This window comes from Rattus norvegicus, chromosome 2, assembly GCF_036323735.1.
Source record: "Rattus norvegicus strain BN/NHsdMcwi chromosome 2, GRCr8, whole genome shotgun sequence".
Classification (NCBI taxonomy): Eukaryota; Metazoa; Chordata; class Mammalia; order Rodentia; family Muridae; genus Rattus; species Rattus norvegicus.
In genome coordinates, this window is record NC_086020.1 from 94,763,393 (window position 1) to 94,783,257 (window position 19,865).

Below are 19,865 nucleotides of genomic sequence, written 5' to 3' on the forward strand. Positions count from 1 at the left end.
TTCCAAGTGACTTTAAAGTGATCATAGGATAGGGAAGTGACTGTGTAAGTTGCTTGATCTCTAGTCATTAGGTCCAAAGTTCCAACTGTGGGCACCCACAGAAAGCCAGGTGTGGCTCCATGCTCTTGTAATCCCGTGCAGGGAGGCAGAGACGGCTGGCCCTAGGGCTCACTGGCAGGCAGCATAGCCTGCTAGGGAGCTTGAGGCTAATAAAAGACGGTCTCAAAAAGAATACAAGGTAGACAGTGGTGGCACACACCTCTAATCCCAGCCCTTGTGATCTCTGAGTTTGAGGTTAGCATGATAAACAGAGAGAGTTCAGGCAGCCAGAGCTACAAAGAAACCCTGTCTTGAGAAACCAAAAAAAAAAAAAAAAAGGAAAAAAAAATGTTGATTTTGGTCTCCATACACAGTACACACGTGAATGCATATCTTTACCAGGCATGTGCCTATGTGTGCATGCATAGTATTCATAAAGATTGATTTACCTCAAAGGGTTTTTGTTCCTTGATAATTTCATATATACATATGGTACATTTTGATTCCTCTTACCTCCCTCCTATCCCTAGTAAGATGCTTTCCCTCCAATCAGACCCCTTTCCAGGTTGATGAATTTTGGTTTGGTTGTGTGACTCATTTAGTTTAACCAGGCCCATCTATCTTTGTGACCAATGGACTTCACTACTTTGAGGGCCCAGTGCGGACAGATGAAATCTTAGGGAGGAGCAGGTGTGAACATATGTCCCCTAAAGCTGTCCCTCAGATATCCAAGACTTCTGTGGGCAGAAGCAGACCACTTTTTATTAATAGATGGTATGTCGGTAATGTTAAGACGAAATACATTTCATTTCATACAAAGAAGGCCTCTTGTCATCTTCTGTCATCTTACTGCCAGGGAGGCGGCCTCGGTGGAGTGAGTGGTCTGCTCTTTCTCCAGGTTGACCTGCTGTGGCAAAGTGAACATGAACGCCATAGAAATCGTTTTGCTGAGGTACCTCTCAGGGGACCCTTCCCTAGTCAGTCAAGTTTACTGTAACTTCCAAATACCTGGGTCCTTTTCCAGGCACTGTCTTCTTATGCTGCCCTCACTGTCCTGGAACTTATGGCAATCCTCCTGCTTCTGCCTCCTGAGTGCTCTCCGTGTGTACTACCACATCTAGTACTTTATCTATAAGGATAGAATTTTGTTAATGTTTTGTTAATCTTTTTCTATAGGTAATTCTTTATGAATATTGGTTGATCTTATTTAGTTAAAGTTTTACATGTTATATGTCATTTTCTTAAGCATGTTTCAAAATGCCTTCAAAGTGGTTTGAATAGAAAGTTTTAGATATGATTCTCGTTCTTTATTTGCTGAATTGCAAATTTTAAGTGTGGTATTTAAGATTTGATATTTCTCTTATGTGGACTATAGTATGTCTTGAATTTTCTTTATAGTGAGGCTTTAAATGGTTAAGTGTTGAATCTGTTGCAATATTTATTAAATCTTAGGATTTCATTTAGAACTGTCCACATACCACATGAGCACACATTCTTAAGGAGTGACTGTGCACGGCCTACCTCCATCTGTTCTCCAAAGGGAGGAGCTGCGCATACAGAATCTCTAGTTCTTAGAGCAGTTGCTGTTTTCACTCCCCCTCCCTCCCGCCCTTCTTCCTTTATTCCCTTGCACTCTCTCTCCCTCCATCCCTCCCTTCCTTCTCTCCCTGCCTCCCTCCTTCACTCTTTCCTTCCTTCTTTCTATATTTAAGATTGTTAAAGGTGTGCATGTCTTGATCCCATAGCTGCCTGCAGTAGCTGTCTTTGAGCTCCTGCTTTCACAAACTATGCGTCCAGTATCCAGTTACTACCTACAGAAATACATACTTCACTTCCAAAGTACTTACAAAATGAATGGATTTATGAATGAAGATTGAGAACAGGGTGGTGCAAGGGTTGTTGTGTTCATTTGTGTATTCAAATATTCACAGTACTTACTGGACCTCTTCAGTGAGCCAGGCACTATTGATAGAGCTGGGGAAAAACACCATTCTCTATCCTTGTGAAATAAAGACTCTATCTAATGGGGGTGGTAGATAGTAAATAAGCATATAAACTAGATATAAATTAGCTTAACATAGCACTAACTCTACAAGTGGAAAGGGACATTGTGACAAAGTGCAACAGTCAGAGAAGACCTTTGCTCACAGCCTGTGCTGATGTAAAAGTGAGATGCCCTCAGAGGACCTTGTTGAAAATGATACGCAGATGCTGAAGCTTCAATTCTGTGCCCAATTCTGTGGACTGAAGTGATACATTTGTCAGTGTGCCCACGGAGTACTTCAGTTACTACTTAACCTGGAGAGCTTGGAGATTTTCTTCTGCTACCTACAATACATGACATGTTTTTAAAGAGAGAACCTAGGTTAGGATGTTCTTTGTCTGGCTTATATTGTATCATGAGGCTTTCTACTGTCCACAGAGTACTTATTAAATCTCTTAATTTGCATGTGTAGAATTGTGTGGGTTCTTCCTGAAAGTCTTCAGATTAGTAATGGTCTACAAAGTGTCTGTCACTTTGAAAGTACTGCAGGAAGGTGTAAGGCCTGTACAGTTACTGTTTCAGCCATCTTTCATTCCTATTTGTTTGCAAAACATGTGGGTGGGAGCTTACAAACAACCGTTAACCAGACCTTTGTCACTGTCACAGGAGCAGGCAGTAATGAGGTCCAGCTTGACAGTGCCTCACCTCTGAAGAGCCTGGATGTTGAGATCCTGTAGCTTGCCTCAGAGTTGTGGGTTTGACAGGTCTTTGCAGAAGAACTCTATGGGCAGACCATCAGACCTCTGGGGGGGCCAGATTCAGGGTGCCTGGCTCTCCTGTTAGGACACATTCGAGTCACTGCAAATAGGTCATACATATTTATTTAGTATAAATAAATCCTGATCCCTTCTTTTCTTTTAATATTTGAGAGAATCATGGGGGTTTTTTGTTGTTGTTGTTGTTTGTTTGTTTTGTTTTTCTGTTGGTTTGTTTTAGTTTTAGTTTTTGTTTTGTTTTGTTTTTGTTTTTACCTTTATTTAGACAGCCCCAAGCTGGGTATCACCTGTCCCCATGCTGGCATGTACTTGTTAGGCAAGCATTGTACCCGTAAGACGCCTCCCTAGCCTTCATTCAGATGTTTGTGCACATTCTAATTTAGGATAATTTAAGAATGGGAAGATACAGTTAAAGATAACAGAAATCTAGTTAAATGTAAATTTACATATATTTTTAGTTTATCCTTATTTTAGTAAACATATTCAATGGTATTTGGAGTCCGTTTGGTTACCTCAGTATTTCCATGAGCCTAGCAGCCTTTTATAAGCTCCAAAGTATTTATTTGGGCTCTCGTCTTGTTTCTTAAGACAGGGTCTCAACTGTAGCCCATGTTGGCCATGATTTAGACAAAGCCATGATCTTTCTGTGCTCCTTCTTTCTCAGCCTCCCAAATTCTGGGGTGACAGATGTATGCCACCAAACCTGCACTTAGTGTTTTTGTTTTAATATTTATGTATAGATTATATTTTAAATAAATAGTTTCCAATCTTGGCACCAAAAAGTCCTCAACTTTTGCAGAAGGTTTTCTAGGGTTATATGGGAATAGGGAAGCTAAGAAAGGAGTGTCTGGCACTCAGCAGGTCTGAGCTGTCCTCTGGAGGGTACGTGCTGAGCACACAGAGCCTTGCCAGTCCCGTAATCCTTTGCCTGTTTGGTTGTGTGGCTGGTTTATTAAGTAGCTCAGGTTGACCTTGAACTCACAGCCATCTTTTATGCCTTAGCCTTGAAGTGCTGAGATTACAGGCATGAGTCACTATGCCCAGTCGTGAAAGCTAATTTTAATGTTTTTGCAAGACTCCAGAGTTTGATTTTTCTAAAGAACAGGTTAAGCAAGAATATTTGAAGGTTGAAAATCAAAGCCAGGAGTGACAGTACCTACCCACAATTCAGCACTTGGAGCACTGAGGCAGAAGATGAAGGTCAGTGTGGTGTACATAGTAAGTGTCAGACCAACCTGGGGCACAGAGGAAGACCTTTTCTGAAAGGTCTCTGTCTGTCTGTCTGTCTCTGTCTCTGTTTGCCTGCTTCTCTCTCTCTCTCTCTCTCTCTCTCTCTCTCTCTTTCTCTCTCTCTCTCTCTCTCTCTCTCTCTCTCTCTCTCACACACACACACACACACACACACACACACACACAGATGAATAAAAAATTATAAAATTTGAAGGTACTGCTTTGCAGGTATCTTTCCATGTGGTGGATCTGACAGGGCAACGACAGGCATAAGTCTTACGGTATAGGCATGGCTGTTAGAAGAAGGTGGGCAGAGCTGCATTGTGGATGCTTACTCAAAGCAGGCAGTGCTTTGTGTTGGTGTATTGCTTTTGCTTCTCATTCGTACAACACATCTGTCTGTTTTGTCTGAGTCTCCTTTTGCTTTTTCCTGAGCAGAGGGCTTCCTCTCTGATTTAGACAAAGCACTGTTTGCAGTATGTACTTTTTTTTAAAGATATTTTTCTTCTCTTATATGCATGTACTGTGCACACAAATTAACAGATTTGTCCCAGTGTGACTAGCTCACAAGAAACAAAATGTAGACAATATCTCTTATTTAGGGTTTCTATTCCTGCACAAACATCATGACCAAGAAGCAAGTTGGGGAGGAAAGGGTTTACTCAGCTTACACTTCCACATTGCTGTTCATCACCAAAGGAAGTCAGGACTGGAACTCAAGCAGGTCAGGAAGCAGGAGCTGATGCAGACGCCATGGAGGGATGTTACTTACTAGCTTGCTTCTCTTGGCTTACTCTGTTATAGAACCCAAGACCACCAGCCCAGGGGTAGCACCACCCACAATGAATGGGCCCTCCCACCTTGACCACTAGTTGAGAAAATGCCTTACAACTGGATCTTATGGAGGCATTTCCACAACTGAGGCTCCTTTTTCTGTGATAACTCCAGCTTGTGTAAAGTTGACACACAAAACCAGCCAGTACAATATCATTGCTATTTCCAAATGAATGACATGTATCTCTGTACATGATGTGCTACAGTTATACAATTAGTAATTGGCAAAGTAGATTTGGCCTAGGGCTCAAGACAGTTTTCCACCTGACTTTGCTGCTTTCTAGATCATGAAACTTAAGATCACTTATATGTCATCAAACTTCCAGGGACACTGAAATCAGCTTGCTAGTAAGAAAGGGAGATGGAGATGTGCTAAAGAATACAGAGCAGTTTGTTTTAGTATGCTGGCCATGCTGGCATGGTCGCTGTGGTCTTAAGTGGGTGTGAGAATCACCAGTGTGATGCTGTGAGGAGGTTGAGCTATTGGAAAGGGTTTACATCATGAGAGTGCCTCCCTCATGAGTGGCATTAGGGCTTTGGAAAAAGAGGCCCCTGAGAGCTTCTCTGATCCTTCTACTGGTTGAGGACACAGCAATACAGGACTTGGCCTTCATGAGACACTAACTCAGCTGTAACCTTCCTGGATCCCTTCACTTTCAGAACCGTGAGAAATGTGTTGCTGTTGTTTATAGGCTTCCATTTTTCTGAGCCTTTGATGTAGCATCCTGAACTGACTAAGACAGTGGTATTCCACATTTTGAGAGTGTTATCACTAGTAAGGTAATGAATGTATACCCAGGCCTTTTAGGATGAATCGAGATTGTAATTTTAGTGAAGTCAGTAATAACAGGAATTGGATATGTTTGACAGTGATTGGTAGATCCAGTATGCCTCATGCTATTGAGAAATGAAGTTTATTTGGTAGGGAACAGAGAAGTCTGTTAATACATATGTAATAATTAATTTTTAATTTTTTAGTGCTTTTTATAGAATGTAACGTCTTTGATCTTCATTGGACTTAACACTTAATCTTTATGTTTTTTACCTCCCAACATCATACTTGCAAATATAAATTTATATATTTTATCATCACACAGATGTAATATAGAATTACTGCCCAATAACCATATAACTCCCAGTTCTGTAAGTTTGTTTCAACTCTCTTTTTCTGCTATGATATCCATTTCTGCTCTCTCAAGTCTACACTTTCCTACTTCAGTGTGCTGAAGCCTGAGATGTTGTGCTTAAAGTAAGAACAGCTCCTGAGGGAGGACCCAGCAGCCTCTTCTGAGTGCATCACGTCAGCCCATGAGCGTCAGCATGTGTTATGACAGCTTCTCAGCTGCTCCAGCGTTGTTCTCATTGGCTCTGGGAGCACTCGATGGACCAGAGAAGTAACTTCCTGATGAATGAAGTATAGCTGCTGTGAGGTTCTGCCTCTGTTCACTGACGCCCTTGATAGGGGCTGTCACATGTGAGCACTGTCTGTCGAACCAGGCAAGGTGCTGAGTGAGTGTTTGGGACATGAGCATTTGTCACGGTAGAAACTTTACATTGCTAGTAGGACTAAGGAGAATAAGTGGGACAGTTAGGTTCTAGATAGTATTTGAAGGAATTCTTACCGTGAACTTGTAAGTAGATGATGAAATCCTTTAAAAGATTAGGCCTAAAGAGTAGCTTTATGATACTGATTAGTTTGGTTGCTTTGGAATATGCCTGTTAAACATTTTTTTTAAACAAACATGGCATAGTATAGTTTTTTCGCTGAGTCCAGCAAACTTTAAGCATGTAGCTATTAGAGCAGTGATTCTTCACCTGTGAGTCACAACCCTCCGCTCCCCACCCCTGTTGGGGGTCAGTTGACCTTTTCACAGGGGTCACTTTAAGACCATACGGAAACAGTTACATTATTCATAACAGGATTCATGACAGCAAAATTACAGTTATGAAGTAGCAATGATAATAATTTTATGGTTGGAGGTCACCACAACATGAGGAGCTGATGTATGGATTAAAGATAATGTTGCATCCTGAGAGTTGATTCAGTGCAGGGTACAGAGAATAAACCAATACAAATAATGCTGTGTTCATTCTTTCAACTGCATTCTTCAGGAATGGAGACCAGGGGTCAGTGTCTCCATTGTCTCAGGCAGGCTGTTGCAGAGTTGCTGCTGAAATGAGGGAGGAAGGTTGAAGGAGAGCAAGAGGCTCCATCCCCAGTGAAAGAGCCCATGTCTCCTAGACGTGAAGCCTAGGTGCTATAGTGAGCCTGGGCTAAGGATGTGATATGAGAGGTGGCGGGTGGGCAGGCTACAGCTCTTCAGGAGGACATATGCTGCTCCAAGCGTGGCTTTATTTTGAAGGTGGTAAATAGGGAAATATTTTAACAGGTAACGTGACTCACATTTGTGTTTCAGTGAGATCATTCTGGAAGAGTTGTGTTTCCTGATCACAGAGGAAACTACGAGAATGATGGCATTGTGAATGAAGCCTGAGGATGGGATGCAGGAAGGCCTCAGCAAGTGGAGAAGAGGCTGGTCTTGTTGACTGACTGTTTATATAGGAGGCAGGGTGGGTTTTGAACAGCACTCCATTTCAGATGTGACTTAGGAGGTAGGTAGTGGGTGTGGTGGGGAGGTAGGTAGTGGGTGTGGTGGGGAGGTAGGTAGTGGGATGGTGGTAGGGAGGTAGGTAGTGGTGGGTGGTGGTGGGGAGGTAGGTAGTGGTGGGTGGTGGTGGGGAGGTAGGTAGTGGTGGGTGGTGGTGGGGAGGTAGGTAGTGGGATGGTGGTGGTGGGGAGGTAGAGAGGAAGGGTGTTATTTTTGACTCTTTTGCCTGTTTGCCTACATTAAGGTCAGTTTGATTCTCTCATTCGACTTATGTTCAGGTACCAGGCAAGGAACACTTTTGTCTTTACAAAACCCAGAGCACCTATGGTTATCAATGCTTATTGCTTTGTCAGATTCTCCAGAGCTTTCCCTTTCGTTGTTATATTCTCATTTTCCAGGAATCGAGAGCATTTCTGTAAAACCCTCCAGCTCAGCTGTATAAGTACAAAGTCCTTTTATTTATTAGTGTGTAAATGAGGGTTATGTCTCTTAATGCATTAACTCTGCTCTGGCACCTCCATCACAACACATGATTGACAGCTCTGAAAATCAAAGAGTTTCAAAACAAGCATGATTGGCAGCTCTAAGGTAACTTGCACGTGCCCTGAATGTTATTTGTACTTTTGTTTGACACTGGGGTGGAATAAACAAGCTAATTTCCCAGTCTTTGTTTCTATTTTGGGTTATGAAATATATAGGGTCAATAGAGAGTGAAATATATAGTGAATGTTTCAAAGTCTCAAGTTTTCAGCGTTTATTATTGGTAAAGAGAAAATAAAAATTTGAACTGAGTCTCTATTTCAGAAGAGATAGAACACACCTTAAAGCATGTTTGTTTTTGTTTAGATTGGTGATTTAGACTCATGCTATGAGCTGGTTCTTCTTTAATACATCTCTGATAGTTTAAAAGTAACAGGGTGCATTATAGTTAACTTCTAATGAGAGACAAGTTACATGGGTTCTGTACTGGCTGGTTTTGTGTGTCAACTTGACACAAGCTGGAGTTATCATAGAAAAGGAGCCTCAGTTGAGGAAATGTCTTCATGAGACTCCGCTATAAGATATTTTCTCAACTAGTGATCAAGGGCGAGAGGGCCCAACCCATTGTGGGTGGTGCCATCCCTGGGCTGGTACTCTTGGGTTCTATTAAGACAGCAAGCTGAGCCAGCCAGGGGAAACAAGCCAGTAAGAAACATCCCTCCATGGCCTCTGCATCAGCTCCTGCTTCCTGACCTGCTTGAGTTCCTGTCCTGACTTCCTTTGGTGATGAACAGCAATGTGGAAGTGTAAGCTGAATAAACCCTTTCCTCCCCAACTTGCTTCTTGGTCATGGTGTCTGTGCAGGAATAGAAACCCTGACTAAGACAGGTTCTATGTTCACATGTGGTCAGACTGTAACTTATGATCTTGCTGAGGTGTGGAAGTCCGTGGTGTAGACTGTGCACAGTATCAGGAGGTTCAGGTTTTTCTGAGTTGGGAAGCATGCCATAGGAACTGCTTTTGGGCTCGGCTCTGTAGGCTTGGGTGTTACAGATTCTGGTTCTGTTGCAGCAGCAGAACTGATTGCTTTCTAGTTGTGTCTGTAGCTCTGTCAGGGCAGAGATGGTCAGACAAAGTGTTTTGTGAGTTTTTATGCCATCTCAGGATTTCAAAGACTAAAAGTGCATCTGCCCATGGCTTCGTATGGCTGCCTCTCAAAGAATGCATTGTTCCCAGAAAAGCTTCAACATTGAAATGTCCGAGCGACAGAGAAGAACCATGGCTTCACCCCCACACTTGGTTCAAGAGTGGGATTTCCAAACAAGAACATCTGAGTTCTAATTAATCTATTGCGACTTGGTAACTTGTTGAGATGTGGAGACTAATATTTCAGCACGTATTGTATAATTTGTGATCCTTTTAACATAAACAATATTCATATTTGTTGAACATTCCCTCTATGCAAAACACTATAAAAATTGAGCGCATTATTTTCTTAGATTTTTTTATTACTCTAGAATAATACTGTTAGGAACCTTGTTGAAAGCACTGAAGCAATGTGGTCTGGCCTTCAGTTAAGTAGCTGTCTCCAAGACTTTGGCAGCTAGCAAGTGAGCACACCTGAGGCGGCCACAGCTCCTTCATGTTGTTCAGATTCGCCTGTAGTACTAGTGTGTGTGTTGTGAGCGCGCGTGTGTGTGTGTAATTTGAGTTTTCCTCAGCAGACTTCTTGCATATCTTCACTGCAGTATGCTGAGTACAACTTAAAACTGTATTTATTTTAGGGGAAAATATCTATAAAACATAGCAATAATGCAGAGAAATGCATTAGCAAATGCCCACCTGAATGAGGTGTTTAAAGAAGGAGTTAAGATGATTTTATAAGCAGAAAAGAAAGTATTTTCTAGGAGCAACCTAAAGATGGGGGATTCACTTCTGGGCACGTGGTGTGAAGTCTGCTGAGATGTGAGAGTGCACATAGTATGATTATTGGTTTCTATTTGTGTGTAATAAGTTATCCCAACACTTGGGATTTTCTAGTCTCATGTATTGGTTTGGTCCAGGAATCAATGAGTCCCCTAGCTGGATGAGTTTGATCTCTTAGAAAGTCCATTTGAGGTATTCGCCAGGCCAGGAGCCAGCTTAAGGGTTGGCTGGGAGCAGAGATTGCCAGTTGTATATGGGCTGGTGACCAAACAATGAACACTGAATCTTTGGAGAACATTCCAGATCCGGAGTATAGCGTTAACATGCTGCTTGTTGGCAGGAGGTCTCATTTCCTCCCACATGGACCTCTGCATCTAAACTGAATGAGCGTCTTCATGAGTGATCTAAGAAAGTGAGCCAGGGAGGTCATGGTAAAGGTGCATGGCATGTGGGTTCCCTTCCACCCACTCTGTAAGAGTGAGTCATTAGGCCTGCTTCATGGGCTGTGGGACTGTGGACTGGCCTGCCTCCTATGTGGAAGGCTGCAAGGTTTATGAACCTCTGAGGGTTGTGAACAAAGTTCAACTTTTGTACTTAAAAAGTAACCGCTTTTAAAATTTCTGTGACCATGTTTATCTTTTTTGGGGCCAGTGAGCTTTAGGAACCCACCTGTCTTGTCCTTCCCTCCCTCGGGTGCTAAGCTCAAGTTACAAGGGCAAGCTGCCATGCCCGGTTTGAGCTCTAGTCCAGAGTTTAAGCACGTGTTTGTGAGCTGTCATCCCCCCACATCGAGAAACAAGTCTTTATAGGACAAGTAAAATATGCAGTAGGAAAAGATTTAAGAAAATGAAAACATTTTCTACCTTTTTTCCCCATTGTATTTGAAGACAAGGTCTCCCTGTGCTGCCCTGGCTGTCCTGGAACTCACTTCATAGACCAGGCTGGTCTTGAATCCAGAGACCTGCTTTTCTCTGTGTTCCAAGTGATAGGATTAAAGGTATATGCCACCACGCCCAGCATCCTTTCCATATTTTCAATGTTGAGGTAATCATTAATATTAGTAGGATTACTATTAGTCACTCTTTGGCCCTAGGTTTTAAATGTTTATAAAATATGTATAATTTTTCTAGTGGTATGATTTTAGGCATGCAGATCTTTGTCCCCTTACATACACGGAGTACTGATGTTATTTGGGGATAGTTTGGAAATATACATAGGGTGTGTCAGGCCCTGTGGCCTCTGTCTCTTTCTCTCTGTGTGAGCTCTTTTCCCTTTACCCCCTCCCAAGATGGCAAAAGCTCTTTTTTTCAGTCTGCTGGTACTTAGTTCTCTTAATATTTATTTCTTCTTATACAAAAGACCCTGGTCAATCTCACACTAGTTTTGGCTTGGGTGATACAGCCTGAAAGCTCAGAATCACTCTCCTCACTGCGACCCTTCCCCAAACTCTTCAGTCCACTATGTGTACAAGAGAAGAAAGTTCTTTACTCTTGGACGTGCTGGGTATCAGACTCAGACTCTTGCATGTGCTAGCAGACAGTGTTTACCACTGAGCTCCCTCCCACCCTGCCTTTCCCTCTTAGTTATTGCTTAAATTGTCTCTCTTCTCTGACTCCACTAACACTACTGGGCAGATGACCAGAGACCACTGCTAATAGGTTCATGACATAACAGTGAGGGCAAACCTTGCTGGGGAATGAGCAGAAATTTAGAGACCAGACAGTTTTGAAGAAAGGACAGAATGGAAAAATAGTTTAGAGGGGGAATATGGTGAAATGGGAAGCATTGTATCAAGAAAAGACACTGGAGAAATTTAAGGGAGTGGATAGGGAGTCCATAGAGTTCTGTGGGAATCATATGAAACCCCAGATATTTGATTATTTTTGTTGGAAAACAGTAATGCTTCATATAAGACAAGAATTTGAAGGCAGTATGGCTTTTCTGCTAAAAAGATAAAGAGAGTGGGGAATAAGTTCTATGGAGGTGTGGTGAGGTGTGGGGAAGTGGGAGCCTCTGTGGGCCCATGCTGAGGCATCCCTTCCCCTGAGGGACCAGCTACAGGACAGTATAGTATAGAATAGAGTGTTTTCAGGGCATGGGGAGGGGAGTGAAGAGGGTAGTAGGGGCAGAGAAAGGCAGGGGAGGAGGAAGAAGAAGGAAAAGGAGGAAGAGGAGGGGTAGAAGAGGAGAAGTAGAAGAGTAGAGGCCTGCCATGAGCCCGTGGAGAGAAGAGGGAAAGGGAATGGGGAGAGGGGCAAGAGAGAGCAAGAGAATGAGGAGGGGGCAAGCAGCCCCTTTTATAGTGTCAGGCATACCTGGCTGTTGCCAGATAACTGGGGGGTGGGGGGTGGAACTTAGACAGAATGCTAACAAGTAGCAAATAGGAATAAAATTTCTTAACAGTGAAAACATTAACAAAAATACTAGAAATGAATGGAGAAAAATTTTAAATTACTTTATTACGTGTGTGTGCGTGTGTGTGCACACGTGCACTTGTGTATGTGTGTGCTAGTATCCATTTTGAGACCAGAGGACAACTTTTAGGAGGTAACCTTCTTCTACTGTGAGTTCTGGGGACAAAATCTACCCACAGAGCCACTGCTCCAGCACATGGGGAAAGAGCTAGAAGAGCTCTAGATAAAGCTGGGAAGGAAAAATCTGTAGTAAATACAGCTGGCACCTCACTTTCTCCCACAACAGTGCTGGTTGTGGGTTTTAAACTCAGCAATGCAGTTGCTATGCCTGGGTGAGATGCCTGAACCTGGATGTGTCAGGACTTCAGGGCAGTTTCTCCTCCTAGGATGTGGCACAGACACAAATCCCTAGATGCTGCCGCCTTTTTATTCTAATTACTCACTCTAGGATGTGCTGTATAAAATTGTATGATGGGAAATATAGGAATTTTATATAAGTTAAAGAGTGGGTGGGTTCTTGGGAGCTGGTCAGACCGTTAGGGCATTGAGTGGACAACAGTAATTGGAGGCATGTCCTTCCTTGAGAGGGATTCGTGGAGGCTGCTCTCTTTTTCCTTTGTTTCCTGGTTTTTGTCACTGTGCCTTCCTTTATGACTCAGAAGCAATGAGCCAAGCCACCTTGAATGGAAGCGTCTATGAGCCATATAAATTTTTTTTAAGTAGTATTTTTGGTATTTGTGACCGTGATGGAAAGTGTACTCACAGGTAGGGTTAAGCATATGCAAGGGAGATGAACAGGGCAATTTGGATTGCAGGTACATGAGTTTCCTGTGGACACGACAGGGAGAGGGTATGTCCTTCACTCCCATGTTCTTCCTGACATTGTCCTTTTCCATCTCCATTGCCTTCTTCCAAAACAGGATGGGTTTGCAAGTCAGGGCTAAGTCCATGGGGATGCTGCCCAGCCGAACCCAAAACCCAACAACAGCAGTGAAGCCTTGTTCCTTTTGATGCTCCCTACTTTAGAAAACAGTGCATTGTAGTGACGAGGAAACACTTGATAGTGACACTTAAGATTTTATAGCTGTTTACTTAGACCTTTTCCTTTTGTCTTGGTGAGATGAATCATTCAGGTTCAGTGTAGCCCAATACTTGAAAATATGCCTCGTTCTTAGTGTGTTCTAATTTTTAGGGGTGGGGGAGGGAATCCATACTATAGTTAGTTTTCTTTTAAAGTTTTGATTCAGAGGTTTATTTTTAGACTTAAAATAGAATACTTTGTCTTCTCTTTTAAAATGCAAATTGAGTATTAAACATGTATAATTAGATCCTTAATTTGTACTGATTGGGCATATTATAGTGTTCATGTGGATTTTATGATATTGCTTCAGTTATTTTGAATTTATTAAGTAAACAAATTTTTTCTTAAGATATTTTTCTTGAAAGTAGTTTTATTATAGTAAGTGTTCTTATGAAAATGATGGTATTAACTATAATGATATAAAATGGATTAACTATGCATTTTTCAATATGAAATATATGATTAAGATGAACTTGTTTCTAACACACACACGTATATATATTTATACTTATATATGTTGAAACTCAGCATTTTTACTAGTGTTGGTTTGGCCTCAAAATTTCTATTATGTTATTCAAAGACCTTAATATAAGCAGGAACCGGTGGAGGAAAACAATTGAAGATACAGGCATAGTAAGGACTTTCTGACTAGCTCTCCCGTAGTCCAGTAAATAACAGCAAGAACTGAGAACAGTATTACACGAAGTAGAAGAGCTTCTGTGCCACAGAGAAACATGGGAATTAAGGTACAACCTCCAAGATAGGGGACATGTTTATCAGCTACGCATTTGACAGGGGAGGAATATCCAAACACAAAGAACTCAAAAATGCAGCATGCACACACACATGCATGCATGCATGCACAATCAAATATTGTCACCAAGAAATGGCTAAGTTAATTGAACAGACAGTTCTCAAAAGGAAAAGTACTAATGTCCAATCAATATCTGAAAAGTGTTCAGTGTCCTTAGCTATCAGGCAAATGGAAATCAAACCTATGTTAAGATACTTTCTTATCCAGGCATTAGTGCCTCGCTTTTAATCCTGGTGGTTGACAGACAGATGCAGGCAGGTCTCTGGGTTGTTCAACATGTCCACTCTGCTTTGGCCATTATATAACAGTTTCTTTTAACTAGAAAGATAGTATGTCAATTATTTTGAAAATTATTAGCAAATGTTAAGTACTTGACTGTCGTCCTGAATATAGCTTCTTTAGGCACTTTAATTCTGGATTAGCTTGTTTTAGTAATACTTGGAGAAAAGGAGAGAGATGCATGGAAAGAGGTGGGTGAGGAGCATAATGGGGGAAATCAAATTTTTCTTTGTCCTGTTTATTTCCGTGAGGCTTCACCCTGAAGTTTGAAGACAAGACATGCTTTAAGTTAAGCTCTTTTTACCTCTTTACTGTTAGTGTGACAGGAGCTTTCTATGTCACTGATGACAGTGGTCACGATGGTGGTAATGATAGTCTTGATAACTGATGACAATAGCTGCTTCTTAACTTATTAGGACTATTATGGGATTGCCTTTCCACAACAATGTTAACTGTTAAAAAAATAAGTATATGTTGTATCTTATATGGAAAAATGTTAGTCTCACATGGTATCTTGTGGAGTATAAATTTAACAGGAGCATTCATTACTCATTTTAAGGGACTGTGGTGTTAGGGACTCAGCCCAGACCCTCTCATGCTAAATGTATATTTTGTTGGTGAGCTTTATCTTTTGTCACTGTATCTACTATTTTTTGATAGGTGGGTGTTGGACCGTGAAAGGCACCCTGTTCCCGACCCTGAAAGGGACAGTAGCCATTTTTTCCTGATTTCCAGGAAACCAGGCCAGTCACTAGCCCACAACCCTCCATAGATTTGTGACCATCAGTCAAGACCCTTCATAGAGAGGGGACCTGTGGTTACATAGGCTCAAGACAGATCTCCGTTATAATGAGGTAGCCAAAGGCCTGGAGGCTTAGCCAATCACCTTTCTTCCCAGACACCCCTCCCTGCAAAAGGTGTTCAATCTCAGGCTCACCCTGAGAAGTGGGGTTACGGTTTTACTCGTCCACCTTCCGCCATGACAATAAATGCCTTAAAACCATGGACTGTCCCTTTTCATCCTGACCGCCATGGGGAGCCACAGAGAAAGCCTTCACCTACGGAGCCACTGTCTCATCTCCCGAAGAAGACCTCCACCACCAAGCCTGCAGCCTAACTCATCAAGCCAAGGACTCTAAGCAAGACCAGCCAGAGCTTCCCCCTTCCCCCTCTGCCTGCGCTAGATCCAGCCTATGGGCCCTCACTCCATTCTCAGCTATTCTGCGACATCCCAGCACCTGGATGCCCAAGAGCCTGAGAACCAGATGGCCTGGCCTCCTTGCAGGCCTGAGGACCCCTGAGCCAGTTCCGACTGTGTCCCGTGCCACAGACCCGAGTTTCCTCACCCCTGGAGCAGTGTCCCTCAGCTTCCCACAGCACAACACCCGCCTGGCAGCAGCTTACACATGGTGGTCAAACTTCCCACACCCAGGAGTGGTATAACTGGGTCCTCAGGTCGTACTATGTCCATTTTCTGAGGAACTGCTAGACTGATTTCCAGAGTGCTTGTACCAGCTTGCAATCCTACCAACAATGGAGGACTGTCCCTCTTTATCCTCGCCAGCATTTCTTGTCACTTGAGTTTTTGATCTTAGCCATTCTGACTGCCGTGTGGTGGAATCTCATGGTTGTTATGATTTGCATTTCCCTGATGACTAAAGGCGATGAACATTTCTTTAGGTGCTTCTCGACCATTCAAGATTCCTCAGCTGAGAATTCTTTGTTTAGCTCTGTACCCCATTTTTTAAAAGGGTTATTTGATTGTCTGGAGTCTATATTCTTTCTATATATTGGATATTAGCCCTCTATCTGATGCAGAATTGGTAAAGATCTTTTCCCAATCTGTTGGTTGCTATTTTGTCCTAATGACAGTGTCCTTTGCCTTACAGAAGCTTTGTAATTTTATGAGGTCTCATCTGCTGATTCTTGATCTTAGAGCAGAAGCCATTGAGGTTTTGTTCAGGAAATTTTCCCCTGTGCCTGTGTGTTCTAGGTTCTTCCCCACTTTCTCGTCTTTTTGTTTCAGTGTATCTGGTTTTATATGGCGGTCCTTGATCCACTTGGACTTGAGCTTTGTGCAGGGTGATAGGAATGGATTGATTTGCATTCTTCTACATGTTGACTTCCAAGTAGAACCAGCACCGTTTGTTGAAAATGCTATCTTTTTTCCACTGAATGGTTTTATCTCCTTTGTCAAAGATCAAGTGACCATAGATGTGTGGGTGGGTTCATTTCTCAAGCTTCAATTCTATTTCATTGATCTACCTGCCTATCTCTGTACCAATATCATGAAATATTTTAGTTTTTTTTTTTAATCACGATTGCTCTGTAATACAGCTGGAGGTTAGGGATGATTCCCCAAGAAGTTCTTTTATTGTTGAGAATAGTTCTGGATATCTTGGGTTTTTTATTATTCCAAATGAATTTGCAAATTGCTCTTTCTAACTCTGCAGAGAATTGAGTTGGAATTTTGATGGGGATTGCGTGGAATCTGTAGATTGCTTTTGGCAAAATGGCCATTTTTACAATATTTATCCTGCCAATCTATGAGCGTGAGAGATCTCTCCATCTCCTGAGGTCTTTAATTTCTTTCTTCAGAGACTTGAAGTTCTTGTCATACAGATCTTTCACTTGCTTAGAGTCACACTGAGATATTTTATATTATTTGTGACTTCTGTGAAGGGTGTTATTTCCTTAATTTCTTTCTCAGCCTGTTTATCCTTTAAGTAGAGGAAGGCTACTGATTTGAGTTAATTTTATACCCCGACACTTTGCTGAAGTTGTTTATCAGGTTAAGTAGTTCTCTGGTGGACCTTTTGGGGTCACTTAACTATACTATCATATCATCTGCAAATAGTTTGACTTCTTCCTTTCCAATTTCTATCCCTTTGAACTCCTTTTGTTTATAATTGCTCTGTCTAGGACTTCTAGTACTATATTGAATAGGTAGGGAGAGTGGGCAGCCTTGTCTAGTCCCTGATTTTAGTGGGATTGCTTCAAGTTTCCATTTAGTTTGATATTGGCTACTGGTTTGCTGTATATGGCTTTTACTATGTTTAGGTATGGGCCTTGAATTCCTGATCTTTCCAGGACTTTTATCATGAAGGGGTGTTGAATTTTGTCAAATCCTTTCTCAGCATCTAATGAGATGATCATGTGTTTTTTTCTATGAGTTTGTTTATATAATGGATTAATTAGATGGATTTCTGTATATTGAATCATCCCTAAATTCCTGGGATGAAGCCTACTTGATTATGATGGATGATAGTTTTGATGTGTTCTTGGATTTGATTTGCGAGAATTTTACTGAGTATTTTTGTGTTGGTATTCATAAGGGAAATTGGTCTGAAGTTCTCTTTCTTTGTTGGGTCTTTGTGCAGTTAGGTGTAAGTATAATTGTGGCTTCATAGAACAAATTGTATAATGTTCCTTATGTTTCTCTTTTGTGGAATAGTTGGAGAGTATTGGTATGAGGTCTTCTATGAAGGTCTGATGGAATTCAGCACTAAATCCTGGGTGGTTTTTTTTTTTTTGTTGTTGTTTTGTTTTGTTTTTGTTTTTTTGTTTTTCTTTTTTTGGTTGGGAGACTTTTAATGACTGCTCCTATTTCTTTAGGAGTTATGGGACTGTTTAGATGGTTTATCTGATCCTGATCTAACTTTTTACCTGATATCTATCTAGAAAATTGTCCATTTCATCCAGATTTTCCGTTTTTGTTGAGTATAGGCTTTTGAAGTAGGATCTGATTTTTTTTTTTTTTTTACATATCCTCAGAGTGTGTTGTTGTGTCTTTCTGATTTTCTTAATTTGGAAACTGTCTCTGTGCCCTTTGGTTAGTGTAGCTAAAGGTTTTTCTATCTTGTTGATTTTTCTCAAAGAATCAGCTCCTGGTTTTGTTGATTCTTTTTATAGTCAGTTTTGTTTCTACTTGGTTGATTTCAGCTCTGAGTTTGGGGTTTATTTATCTCTTTTTGTTCTAGAACTTTCAGGTGTGCTGTCAAACTGCTAGTGTATGCTCTTTCCAATTTCTTTTTGGAGTCTCTCAGAACTATGAGTTTTCCTCTTAGCACTGCTTTCATTGTGTCCCATAAACTTGGGTATGTTGTGCCTTCATTTTCATTAAATTCTAAAAAGTCTTTAATTTCTTTATTTCTTCCTTGACCAAGTTATCACTGAGTAGAGCATATTCAATTTCCATGTGTATGTGGGCTTTCTGTTGTTTTTGTTGTTATTGAAGACCAGCCTTAGTCCTGGTGATCTGATAGGATGCATGGGATTATTTCAATCTTCTTGTAGTAGTTGAGGCTTGTTTTGCATCTGATTATATAGTAAGTTTTGGGGAAGATATCGAGAGGTTCTGAGCAGGTATATTCTCTTGTTTTAGAGTAAAATGTTCTGTTACATCCATTTGATTCATAACTTCTGTGAGTCTCATTATGTCTCTGTTTAGTTTCTATTCCCCAGATCTATCCATTGGTGAGAGCTGGGTGTTAAAGTCTCCTGCTATCAAGGTTGGGCAAGGCAACCAAGTAGGAGGAGAAGGGTCCCAAAAGTATGCAAATAGTCAGAGATAGCCCCCACTCCCACAGCAGGCAAATAGTCAGAGATAGCCCCCACTCCCACACTGAGCTGTAAGATCATAACGAGTATTCTGAAGACCGAGCACAGGCCCATGCAGGCTCGCTGCTTGCAGCTTCAGCCTGTGAGCCTTACGAGCCCTGCTTGGTTGACTCTGTGGGCTGTGCTCTCCTGACGTCCTGCAGCTGTCGGCCCCTCCTCCACCTCTTCCTTCGGTTATCTGAGCTCCAGGGGAGGGACCTGATGGACACCTCCAATTTGGGATCTCTTTGTACTTCTTAAAATTTATATTCAATGAATTTATTCCTAAGGCATGATTATTCATTAATTTTATTATCTGGAAAAATTAAAGTGTCACAATTGTTAGGAAAACACATATATTTATTAATTCTGTTTTATTTTGTTATAGAGAGGTTAGAGTGGAGGGAGAATGTATAAAATTAAGGTGGTGATCCAAATTCTTTAGCCTTCAAATATGTAATTACAATTTCCTCTTCTTTTCATATGTTTAAAATAAATTATGTTGGATTTTATAGAAGAGATAGATAAATGCAGTAATTTTCTAAGGCAACATTATCCACATTTCTGGGGCTATGATATTAAGAAATGGAGAAGGTATTCAGACTCTGCCAATCTGATATATTCTATTTTTGGTGGAACTTATACTGAAATTTACATTGGAGCTTATATTAACCTTCACCTTGAGCCCTCCATCTGTCTGGGTATCGGGATCCTGTCTCTCTAGTTCTTTAAAACTTTAAACTGCTTGTTAGAAGAAACAAGCATATCTTGAACTATCACTTTTAGAAAGAATCTAATGG

The 19,865-nt window shown here is 41.4% G+C and overlaps 1 protein-coding gene across 1 annotated transcript in view; it reads left to right on the top strand.

Moving 5' to 3' along the window:
* The window catches only part of Mrps28 (mitochondrial ribosomal protein S28), a 130,608-nt gene that overhangs the window by 35,359 nt on the left and 75,384 nt on the right, over nucleotides 1-19,865 (top strand). The window lies entirely within an intron of this gene.